Below are 13,638 nucleotides of genomic sequence, written 5' to 3'. Positions count from 1 at the left end.
CGGAAATTACAGGTGAAGGTTTTGTCTTATACCTGCAGACAGATGCCATGAAGTACAAGTTAATTTTCTTTGAAAAATGTTTATCCCCATACAGGATGAAAATACATCAGCTATACGTGAGGCTGTTCCTACTTTCATTTCATTTCGGTTTATTTATATCATATAAATACTCTGTCACTCAGGGTGTGAAACTAATACCTGCCGCCAACCTAAAGTGCAGAGATTGGTATTTTGCGTATTTACTAGTAAATGTGAAAGCTGACGTAGACATAAATCACGCTTGAAGAAACACAATGTTTTGGTATTAACTTCTGGTATTTAAAAAAAGTAGGAAACACATGAATATAAGAGGCAATCATAATCTTTCCAAAAAAAGTCTGAATGTGACTTTACCGTCTGAAAACTGTACAAATATATATCCAATATCCAAGAATCTAGAGATGCTCTAAATAGACCAATCACCCAAACTTTCCAGGACATGAATCTGAATTCATGAATCGTGTATCTGTCACACCATAAAAGAATCAATTACTCACAGTGGATCATAAAAACTTAATCTGGCGGCTGTTATAAAAAGAAGCAGTGGTGCTGAAAAACTCTTGAGATGAGTACAAATCTACAAGTCTGTTATTTGCACTGGTATATCATATCATACAATTACCATCAGCTATGATTATGTGCTGCCACCCTATATGGTCCTGTTATGTCACATCATAATGTAATGCATATTAAATGTGCAAAAATCCCTGGTGTTCTTGACAACTTAAATGCTGTGTCTACTCTTGAGGGTTATATGAAATCATTTTAATAAAATAATTATAAATAAATATATTTATCATATTTTAAAAGGTTGTTAAGCATTTTGGGGATGTTTATACCTGGTATAAGATGCGTTTTGGTCGATCAAATCACAAGTGGACGAGAGAGACACATTCACGTTTACACCTGGTTTATAAATCCTTCTCTTTTGCCCACTTTCGACCCATGCTTATTACTAATGGTATGTGGGGTAGTCGCTCTGCTTTTGTTTTAAATGCTGGAGAAATAATGGGTTTAAATTGACGCAAACTAATATTATGTAAGAGTCAATGCTTGTGTTGTTAGTAAACATGCTGCACAACATTTTGGACATGTATATGTAAGAGCTTTCTCATTTCAGAGTAATTAATGAAATAAGCTCACACAACTTTCAAATGCACGCCAAATTAAACGAAAATTATGGAATGCGCGCCAGCAGATTTCCACGGAAAACTCTGCTGATATTAGTGTCCATCATTGACAAGCACACATACCCCGCATGTGCACGTGTTTGTGAGCAGTAGTAGCCTGTGCTGTTTGCTTTAACAGTTTTAATGCTAGAGCATGAACTATTTGATATTTAAGATGAAATAAAACTTAAAGCGGAGTTAAGGAGATCTCACTTGTCTCTGGGGCTGTTTACACTTGGTATTAAGATGTGTTTTCATCGATCGGATCACAAGTGGACGAGAGAGACACATTATGTTTACACCTGGTATTTAAATCTGTCTCTTTTGTCCACTTTCGACCGATTCTGTCCTGAATACTGTGAGGGGATGGTCTGTGAGACGGTGGGCGAGTCTCTCTGCTGTCATTGAAACGCAAGCGGGAGTAATTATGAGTTTATGTGGACGCAAACTAATATTATGTCGGGGTCCGCTGCTTGTTTAGCAAGTAAACATGCTGCACAGTGTTTTGTACGTTTATATGTTGGAGCTTTCTCTGAATTTTTAGCGCAATTGATGAAATAGGATCGCGCAACTTTCACGCTTTCAAAACAAAACTACAGAGAACACCCGCAGTAGTTTTATCAATGAAAGGCTAAAAATAGCGCTGTTCACCGTATGTTCACGCCAGAAGTCAGAAAAAGACGTAAAACTTGTGTTTAATACCTCAGATTAGATAAATGGGCGGAGAGAAGGCGGTCGCGTGTGGCTGTTCGAACACATTCAACCACATTTGCGTTCCGCAACTCCAAAGCGATCCGATCGAAAGTGGTTTCGACTACCTCTGGATGTGGTTGAAAGTGGTCGAAAGTGGACGAGCTCAAAACGCTTTGAACACCGTTTACACCTGGCATTAACGTCGTCCACTTGTGATCCGATCGACGAAAACGCATGTTAATGCCAAGTGTAAACAGCCTCTCTGTCGACTGCGTGACACAGCAGTTGGCACAAGTTATATATACATTTATGTTATAAAAATGAAGAAATTATCTTGATACATCCAACATTAATCATGATGTATAACACAAGGTTTTTCGTTTTGCTATAATATATAGTGCTATAAACAACAATATATGTAATTTTATATACAAAATATAATAGGTCTTGACATGCAAATTATCTGGTTCATGTTGGTTCAATTTAAGTCCGAGGACTCATTTGGTTTGGTGTATTCAAAGAGTATAGTATTATTTTATTTTATATCTTTAAAAAAATATTATTTTAGATTTAATTTGCGATATTTATAGCTTAAATTCTTTTACATCTTTTTAAAACATTTAAAATCAGTCCACAGAATTCCGCAGATTAAAAAAAATCTCAAACAACAAAAATGTCTGCAGATTTCTTTTGGCCCTGTATGTCAAAAAGTGTAATTGAGCTTTTTGAAAGCATTAAAGGGACACTCCACATTTTTTGAAAACTCATTTTCCATCTTTCCCTACCATTTGATTTTTACTGTTTTAAAATCCATTCAGCAAATCTCCGTGTCTGGCAGAACCACTTCTAACATAGCTTAGCGTAATCCAATGAATCTGATTAGACCATTACAATCGCGCTCAAAAATTCCCTAAAAAGTTTCAATATTTTTCCTTTTAAAAAACGTGACTCTTCTGTAGTTACATCGTATACCAAGACCGACAGGAAATTAAAAGTTGAGATTTTCTAGGCAGATATGGCTATGAACTATGCTCTCATTCTGGAGTAATAATCAAGGACTTTGCTGATGATAAGCCCATAGGAAATACATAGACAGTGTGATGCTCTCCATAGCCTGACGCGCACCTCTAGTTCAACATCAAGCTGCTTCTGCTCTGGCTTTGTCTTGATATGCCTGGTGTGAAAATTGCACAATAGTGATCAGCGAACAATGATGCAGAAATATAAAGGCTATGCTTCGCCGTCAGTCCTTGACAGAATTTTAATACACGCTAAATTCATTTGGAGCAAAGTGAATTTAGACCCCTTGCATTAAACTTTTAGTTTTCTCACTTTTTTAAGATCTGAAAATAAAGTGGAGATAAAGAGCTATACAGAAAGAAGATGCTTTGCTCATTTCTAAACTCATTAGCACTTAAGTGTTGCTGCTAGCAGAGGTTAAGCGGAGGTGTGAAATGTGCAGTGATGCTGATAAAACAGTGCTGAAACTGCAGTCAAAGTGTCAAACAACCGCACACAGTCACATACACACTAACTTATCACTGCACACAAACCAAAACAATGCAATTAATCACAAGCTTTGAAAAAACACAAAACTTTCCTTAAAATAAAGCACCAACAACAGTTGTAATACGAACAACATGTGAACAAGCACAACCAGTTAGTAATTACACTGATTTAATTATTACAAAAATTACATCATACAATTATTTTTTGTTGTCAATTTCGACAGATTCATTGTGTGAGTTGAAAGATTCAAACTGATGATTTATGGGTGTTTTTTATTGATTCTTTAACTCTTTCCCTGCCATTGACGAGTTAGCTCGTCAATTAAAGAGAAAACGCTTTCCTGCCAATGACAAGTTTTTCCGGCAATCCGCAATACCGCTATTATCCACCAGGTTTTCTTATATTTTCTTAATAAAATTTTTTGAGAGTTGATAAAAAGAGAACAAATAAAGGTAGGATTTTTTTTAAGTAGGGGTGTGTTATTTCATTTGGTATATTGTATGTTTATATATTTACAGAAGAATATTTTCTGGATAGCATTAAACTTTTGTTTAATGCTGGCGGGAAAGGAGTTAAAATCAAACAAATAAATAAGAGAAGCAGTGGCTTCACAATCCTGAATAAACTGCTTTTGTGAGGAAATAAGTGGTTATTTTTTTGGTCACAGCAAAAAAGTAAATTGATACAATCATCCGAGTTCATGCAGAGAACAACTGTGATGTACGGGGAAGCCCGTATCTGACCTGATCATCTCATCTCTGCTTACCACTGTGCCAATATCACAACAAATGCAATAACATACAGCCCTGGACGTATCTTTTCCTCCCAGATGGGACGAGAACATGAGGCAATAAAGTATTATCATTTTAAAACTGTCACATGTGACCTCACCAGATCCAAGGTTTAACATCAGAGCAGTCGCAGTATTAAGGGTCAAGTTTCGCCATAAAACCCTGTTGTGTTACTGCACATTGGTATTTCAGGAAGCAACCCGTATGGATGGAGAAAGGTCACATAAGTCATGTCCACTTTTACAATCATACAACCTGAGACAACCACATTATGATTTTGGTGCTGTGGTCTACTGGTGACATTTCCACGCTGGGTCTCGTACCTGACTATGATAACAGCCGAATGCAGCTAATTAAAGATTTGCTTTTCTCTCATCCAGAGATTTCTGAGTATTAGAGAATGCCAAAGCGGGGCTAAAAGAAGCAAAGAAACACGTTATCTTGTTGTCTCATGCCCATGTCGAAGATTCACAGCGCTGAGGCATAAGTGCATTTTTTATTTAATGGTAATGTTTTAAAACCAATCCTGCCTGGAGTAATCGGCTAATAACTCAGATTAACACTCAGATAAAAAGCTTTCAAATTTTGCACCTCCAAGTAGTTTTAAGCCACCAACTTTATAAGAAAACAATGGGAAGCTTCTGTTTATTGACAATGATATGTAACTACAAGTAAATGTGCTACAAGTATACCTGTCCAACTTATGAACTAGTTTTGTGGTCCAGAGTCACATTAAACAAATAAACAAAAGGCAAAAGAATTATAAATATTTTATTTCACAAAACTAATAACGTGCTAAAAAATGCTTAGTGGCATGAATATTGGACACTTCCTGAGCACCTGGATTTGTAGATCTCCTCCTTACCATGCATAAGATAAATATCCTCTACATGCAAGTTAATAGTGCACAAAATCTAAAAGTTTTTCTACAGACATCCAAGGAGCAAAAAAGTAAATAACAGGCTTGAGAAAAGCAATTGCTTTTCAGGTTAATTCCAGAAGAAATGAACCTGTGGATTCTAAATAACAATGGTTGCTCACAACATGCAATTTAAAGTCAGACAATGATCAACTTAATGCAGCGGAGGCTTTAAATGAGAGGAATGAGATTAAACTTCTCAAAGGCAATTTTACTATGTTGACTGCGAGCACGATAAAGCACAGCATGCAGAAATACTCACACAGCGGCTTCATTTAAAAGCACCCATCGCAAAAATATAACTCTCTTAACAATAACTGGTTGCCCATCGTGGCACATCCCACTGAGCTTGGTGGTACAGTTGAATTGTCAAAAGTCTAAAGATAAGTATTATTTTACATAAATATGTCATATGATTAAAGTGTATTTATAAAACTGTGCATTCATGTATCAACGATTGATTTGGGAAAAAGGTTTATTTTCCTCAAATACTATGCCTTCTATATTATATGCTTATACACAATCCAAGCATATAAAACAGCAGGAATATAAACAATTTCTCAAAAAAAATTTGTGCTAGCTTGCACTAAATCTATAATCAAATCTTGAGTCGTGATATTCCCAAATCAATCACTTACCATTTCAGTTACCAACTAGTTGTCTGTGTAGTTGTAAAAAATGATATCAAATCAACCAATATTTTTGTTATTTTAACCATTAAACTCTTTGGATCAGCCGTCTGGTCCAAACTGTATCATCAATTGTTTTAAATACAAGTTGTGAAGAACAAAGTTTTCTGTAAAAAAGGCAATTTTTATCAATTATCTTCAAGTTATGTGGGTAAATTACTCTTTTAAATTCAGGCACGCCCAATTCTGCAAAAAATCTAATTATACGACATAGCATATCAATTTTTTTTAAGTTACATCAACTCATCACAAGTCAAAACTTAAAGAGCAACTATCCTCTGATTTACGATTTTACATTTCCTTTGGTGTGTAAGAGGCTGTTTACACTTGGCATTAACATGCGTTTTCGTCGATCGGATCACAAGTGGACGACGTTAATGCCAGGTGTAAACGGTGTTCAAAACGTTTTAAACGCGTCCACTTTCGACCACTTTCATCCACATCCAGAGGTAGTCGAAACCACTTTCGATCGGATCGCTTTGGAGTTGCGGAACACAATGTGGTTGAATGTGTTCGAACAGCCACACGCGACCGCCTTCTCTCCGCCCATTTATCTAATCTGAGGTATTAAACACAAATTTTACGTCTTTTTTTGACTTCTGGCGTGAACACACGGTGAACAGCGCTATTTTTAGCCTTTCATTGATAAAACTACTGCGGGTGTTCTCCGTAGTTTCGTTTTGAAAGCGTGAAAGTTGCGCGATCCTATTTCATCAATTGCACTGAAAATTCAGAGAAAGCTCTAACATATACACGTACAAAACACTCTGCAGCATGTTTACTTGCTAAACAAGCAGTGAACTCCGACATAATATTAGTTTGCGTCCATATAAACTCATAATTACTCCCGCTCGCGTTTGAATGACTGCAGAGAGAATCTCCCACCGTCTCACAGACCACCCCCTCACAGTATTCAGGACAGAAGTGGTCGAAAGTGGACAAAAGAGACGGATTTAAATACCAGGTGTAAACGTAATGTGTCTCTCTCGTCCACTTGTGATCCGATCGATAAAACCACATCTTAATACCAAGTGTAAATAGCCCCTACGTGTGTATTAGTACACAAACCCCAAAGTAAACAATGACACGGGTTATCGTTTCCAACGTAAATCTTTTTTCTTGGACTACAACAAACACATGGATGGTAGGCAACAGTTTACTTCCTGGGCCTGTTAACGTAGACAAGACCGACATTACCATAATTCCTCCCGCTTTGACTCATAGCCTGCAAGTTAATTCCTGTTAGCATTGCATTGTGAGCGAATCTTTCAAACATGGTAAGGAGCATCACATTTCCGGCTGACGTCAGAGGTATTCAGGCCGATCACGACGTACAGATTAGCTGGCCAATCAGAGCTTTTCAGATGGATGAGTTTTGTACAAAATCAGAACCTTTGAGGAAAGCAGTATATCTGGAGCTACAAAAATGTATGTTATGTGGAAAAGAATGTGTTTGTTAACCATAAACCACGCAAACACATTGTATTATACCAAATACACAAAATAAAAAAATGTTTAGCAATGAAATAGGTGCACTTTAAAAAAAGTAGGTTGAACTGGCTTGCATAATTAAGTTCATTAAACTCATGCTGCATTTTTTATATTGTATACAAACAAGCTTTTTTGGAACGTTTTGGAACAGAGCTCTAAAACAGAGAATTGTTGATCAAATGAGCCATTCTGTAGCAAGCAAAGTGACCAGCCATTTGACCTCACTCCAAACCTTTAGTCCATCTAGCCCCAGGAGACCATTTAGTCTCTGATCAAACACTGCAGAGCTTTACTTTCACAGATGGAAATGTCGCATTAGCACAAAATGCTCCAGGTGCCCTCAGGAACAAAAACTCATTTGAACACTTGGACATTTCCCTCTGCTCACTGAGAGCTTGAGGATGTGTTAATTTAAGCATAAATAATTTGCACATTTTTACATAAAAGTCATGACTGACTGACACGGTGTACAATAAAAGCAGAAACATCAAAGCTGCTCTTTACATAAAAAGGCTCACAGTGACCGAGGCTGTCAAGCCTCGAGGCAGGTAATTCACATAATTCAATGCATTTGCAATATGGACGCACCGCAATTTTCGGCAACAAGTGAAAATGCAGAATAAATTTGACCAAACAATGAGGTCTTTGATGACGCTATCAGATAGTAACCAGCACAGAGTAAGAGACGCACAAATTCAGCAAACATGTAGGTGAACGCATTTTAAAGTGTCAGAGAAAGATGCGAAAACATACACCACTACAACTTTCATTTATCATTTAGTCAAGACATCCATGAATGTATGAGAAAGACACGGGGGTGGGTATATGCACAAGGACGGAGAACGAGAGACTCATGTCATAGAATGATGAAGAACGTCAGCAGTATGTAACAAAAACTTCCTAAAACCAGAAAAGTCCTACAATGATAAACATGCTTATACTAAACGAGAAATAAAACGTTGTTAGACCGCTTTTTCCTCCTGTCAATCTTGCCACCGTCTCTCACTCTCTCCCTTTGCTCGTGCTTGGCCATGCACAGCAGGTGCACATCCGCTGCTCAACATACAGTGATATAAGTTATTGCAAGTTTCTTAAGGCAGAGTAATGAATATGTTATTTGCATTTTGCGCATGAACAGAAGATCGGATTAAAGGGATCGTTCACCCAAAAATAAAAATTCGGTCATCATTTATTCACTCTCATGTTATTACAAACCTAAATCAATTTCTTTGTTCTTCTAATGTAAAGATACTACGGAGAAATTTGGTGACCTTTTAAAGGAGAATGGATAGCTCAACTTCCAATAATATTGTTTTAAATTTTGTACAAAAATTAATAAATGGAAATGTTTATTTATCCAACATTACTGTAAGTTTATTCAACTCAAAAGGGGCGATGAGTAATGACCGAGCGGAAGAGCGGAAAGCAATGAACAAAGCATGAGATCAAGCAATTCAGAAACCATTAAAAGATTCTCGGTATGATCTTAGAAGCAACAATTAACATTCGATTACATTGAGGTCAACATGTTCTTCTAATACTTAAACTGTCCTCTCTTCTTCCTAGAGTCTATAATTGCTTTGGTGTGTGATGAAAAGCTATTTTCCAGTGTACGACGGAGTCAACTCCAGCAAGCTTCTCCAAGCAGTGGTGTAAATCCGCAGTGATGCCCCCTTAACCGTGAGAGTGGTTTTTCGAAAAGCTTTTAACCTTAATTTATAGTCATGCGTAAGGTCTACGATGTATGTTTTTCGTAGCATTGGCATATCCAGACGTGCAGCTTGCCAAATTTTTAACAGCACTTCAGTTCTACACGGACCGCAAGCGCTGTGATTGGTCCACTAGAACCCAACCAGTCAGGTAAAAAAAAACTGCTTCATAGGTTTTTCTGTTTGCGACGGTGACAACAAAAACGGGTCAAGTTGAGGAGTGATTTAGCTGAAACTGCAACAAAAGTCGCTTTTTATTTACTTTCATCACTGCTGGTCTTCTCAAAACATACACAACAAGCTTCAATTGTGAGTTAAACTTGCCAAGCTGCTTCTTCATTGACAGTCACGCTACCAACGTGGTTACACGTGTGGAAGCTGCCTACCAGCGATCTGCGTGTTTGCACATCGATGCGGTCGACGCAGAAATATATATGACAACCGATGCATATCCTATGCCATAGGACGTACACACAACTATAATGAGCCCTTAATGGTGCAGTCGCCTCAGTCTTCTTCACCTCTGCTGAACCCCCACATTTGGTGACTACACCTTTTAACCTAATAAAACAATTTGGATAAGTTGAGCAGTGGCAGACAGTACCAGTAAGTTTGCAGAGGATGGGTGCAAAACAGGACCGATGAGGTAATTAGATAGTTCTGACTGGACTCCCACTGTGGGGGTTGATTTCAATGTCATGGTTTGGAACAAATTTACTGCCAGAAAAATGTGTTAAATAGAACTCAGCAGCTTATTAAAACCAGATTTTTGTTTGTCATTTCAATATAACCAGACTTGTCACCACTACTGTTTCCAGTCAATATAAAATTCTCACTTTATGATGCAAAAGCATTTGTTGCATTATTTGTGTACATGACCAGAGTTTATAATAGTAAAGATGTAGCATTACCAATACATGTCAATTTACTAACTCATACAAGAAATACATACAAATGACATGACAACGAAAAATTTATGTTGTGAGTTTGACATAAGTTGTGTATCAATTAAATAGGTTTATTTGCTCTCCTATAAACATAACAAGTCCAAACCTAAACTGCCATCATCTCAGCCCTTCCTCTATGCAACTGGACCTCTCTTAATAACAGGACCACAGTCTGTTAGGATCAGCAACTACATCTCCTCCACCCTCATCCTGAACATTGGCATCCCACAGGGCTGTGTGCTGAGCCAACTCCTTTACTCCCTTTCAACCATAAATTCATACCTGTAACCTGTGTATGGCAATTTTGCACATTTGCTTTTTAATAGATGCTAACTGGATTTCACCGGCCCTGTACTTACACTCTGCACAACAGCAATTAAACTGAATGTAATCTAGGATGTGTCTGTATAAAGTAAATGTTATTTATTCTTTGAGATGTGGCAGAGAGAAGTGTTTTGGCTCTTAATATCTTTGCACACTGTATCCAAATGCAAATTAATTAATCAATTGCAAAACGCAAAACAATACAAAATGAAGTCTTCGCAACGTTAGCACTATTCACTGCAAATAGATGAATAGCAACAAGCTATCTTTTACCTAACTTGAGCAAGGCAGCTTTCTCAGTTCTCAGCGTGTGTGTGTGTGTGTGTGTGTGTGTGTGTGTGTGTGTGTGTGTTTACTACACTGGGATGAGTTAAATGCAGAGATTACATATCAAGTTTGATCTACAATACCAGACAATCACGGCACTTTCTATCTGTCTTTATATTCTGTCTCTTTGTATTCCTCACCTTGTTTGTCACACTCTGTGCTGCGAGACGATGTGGATCAACTTGTCAGACGCAATTCTTGTTTTTGGCATTCACTTGCACGGTGGCTCTGATGTCAAAACACCTCTCAAAATACTTGCTACAGATCCAAAAAACACAGAAAATCAAACCTCATCCAAAGTTTCGGAGTCAGTGTGAAAACGTGATTGACACAACATGGGGTCGCATTTATTTTTTACGTGCAAAAATGTTGCTTCAGGATGTTGACTTCAACATTTAAAATCACTTGAATGGTATACACTATAGTTCAAAGGTTTTATATCACTTCACTGAAATGTTATTAATGTTCCAAAAACCTTTTGATTTAAAGGCATGTAGAGCTAGGGCTGGGCAATTTTTTTTATTTTCGATTAATCGTTTTTTTTTATGTGGTCGATTTTAGAATCGATTCTCAAAGAGCAGATTCAATTTTTTTCCTATATTTTTAATGCAAACATTGAACGTAAGATTAACGTTAATTCAATTACTAGTCTTTTTGTCACCCTCTTTTTTGTATTGCGCAATGTTACCAAGGAGCCAGAGGCGAGCCTGTCATTCTTTCATTCAGTGCTTAAAATGGCAGTTTAGGTGCTTCATCAACGTTGATGCCACCTTCACATAAAAAGTAAGAGGTATGGAAGCATTATAGATTTTGCAAGCAAGACGACAACGAAAGTATTGTAGCTTTAAATTTCTTTTTATTAATTACCCACTTGTAAACTTATGTGCACTGTTCTTTTTTATTAATATAGTATTTGTATTAAATCAATTTATTGAGTTGAATCGAGAATCGAGTATAAAAAACGCTCCGAGAACCGGAATCGAATCGAGAATCGATTCGATTTGATAGCTTGTGAATCGAAATTGAATCGATCTGGAACATCTGAATCGATACCCAGCCCTACTATATACTAGGGATGTGCATTTATGTCATTTTTTCATTTCGATTAATCCATAGGTCTGAAGAACGAGTACTCGATTAACTGGGGGCGGGGCAATCAAAGGGGCGGGGCGTACACGTCATGGTGAAAATGAAAATATTTTTATTAAAAACACTCAAATAAAACTTAATTTCGAAGAAACTATGACAGAACAATGAACACATACAAGAGTTTTAATGAATTAAATGTTTTTAACAGAAACCTCTAACAGGAAAAGCTGCGTGATGGAATGAAACTAAAGGGTTAACAAACACAAACCGAAGCGCTTTCTATATGACGCACTCTGCATAATATTAAGCCTTTATACAACAAAAATGTACAACGTCCATCTATCTGCATAAATGCAAGACTTCAACTAAGGTTTCAACTAAGTTATCTAAAAAAAAGAAAGTTTAACTCCCTTTGTGGATGTGCATCATAAACAGCGCACTTTTAAACACGTCCAGTCAAAGCACAAGCTTCATAACATTAAGCAGCTTTAAGTGTTTTGCTATCATTTTAGCATTTAGCTGTGTCGTGTCGTCCTCTTACCTCAGTCAAGATGTAATGTAAATGCTCATATGGCTCTATGGTATCTCTTGACATTTGATGTTTAAATATGAGATGATAACCCATTGAACTTTTGACGGCGCTGTACATTTTGCAACTGACTGAATGTATTTCCGAAGATCACGGCATCCTTTTAAACCATAGTGCCTCAGTGATGTGAGGTGTGACCGGCTTCGCGGGCTCGCGGGCTGCCGCGCATTCGCAGACTGGCGGGTTGCTGAGGCGCGGTCGCGCTGAATCTGTTTGTTTTTGAATCACGCATGGTAATGCTACTGATGTCATACGTCGGTCTGCGTAGCTCGACACGACGTCAAACACGCATCTCCAGACCCAGTCTTTACTACCACATGCGCTCGTAACGCTTACCAGATACCCAAATGCCGCCATATCCACAATAAATAAATAAATAAACCCACATGATCATCGTTTTCGTGATCGATCATCGATGCCACGTTCAAGTACTCGAGCAATCGAGTACTCGTGCCCATCCCTACTATATACTATGTGGTGAAAAATATAATTGTTTTTCCTTTTTATTAAAAATGACTGACTTGGACTGAATAATAAAAAAGCTGCCAGTAAGAGCTTAAAATATAATTCCTTGAATGCTTTTTAAGAAGCATCTTGGGGTGAGTGGAGAAATGCAGAACGGTTTCACACTATGCATCTATAAGCTTTCAAGGGTTAAAAATAGCCCTACCAAAGCTACTGTAAAACCAAACCTACAACCCTGTGTTTGTGTTGACTGTACAAAATATGACTCCGCTTTAGTTGTACATGTCAGAAGGAGGGCGAGACGCTGAAACAAGGCCCTTTGCATGACCTCAGAAGTGGTTACCAACACAGTCAGCAATGGCAGGATTTCAACACGGACTGCTGAGATGTTATAACAGCCAAGCAGAGAACTGAGACAGGCCAGACAAATGAGAAAGAAGTCAAAGGCCCACCGAAGCAATGTTTCTAGGTCAGTGATTTTAAAAAGGAGCTGCATCTTTCTTTTTCACACTTCGGGGGAAAAGCGAAAAGACGACTAGACAAGTGTAAAAGGAAAAAGCTGAAAAAGAAAAACCCATTTCACACAAAGCCTGACGCAGCAAAACCGTTGCTGATGGCTACAAAACTGGAGAAAAACTTAATCCATGCAGACCACATAATCCAATGCATTATTTTATCACCGGGTCCGTGGCCAATTCTGATGCTACCCGGATCATTAGATTAAATCATTAATAAATAAAGCAGAGCACGCCTGCAGGATAATAACTTTAAATGGAAAGCAAGGTCAGAGAGGAAAGAAAGGCTCAGATTTGCATTCAAAAATAAGCAAAGCAATATAAACTGTATGTGCCTGGACTCAAACTGCAATAATACAAACTCAGCACAAAC

General features: G+C 37.7%; 1 protein-coding gene across 2 annotated transcripts in view; it reads right to left on the bottom strand.

Moving 5' to 3' along the window:
• Window positions 1-13,638, bottom strand: part of ctdp1 (CTD (carboxy-terminal domain, RNA polymerase II, polypeptide A) phosphatase, subunit 1) — a 141,962-nt gene that overhangs the window by 82,708 nt on the left and 45,616 nt on the right. The gene's annotated exons all lie outside the window — the stretch shown is intronic.

This window comes from Paramisgurnus dabryanus, chromosome 19 (assembly GCF_030506205.2).
Source record: "Paramisgurnus dabryanus chromosome 19, PD_genome_1.1, whole genome shotgun sequence".
Taxonomy (NCBI): domain Eukaryota; kingdom Metazoa; phylum Chordata; class Actinopteri; order Cypriniformes; family Cobitidae; genus Paramisgurnus; species Paramisgurnus dabryanus.
This window is presented reverse-complemented; position numbering and strand designations above follow the sequence as displayed.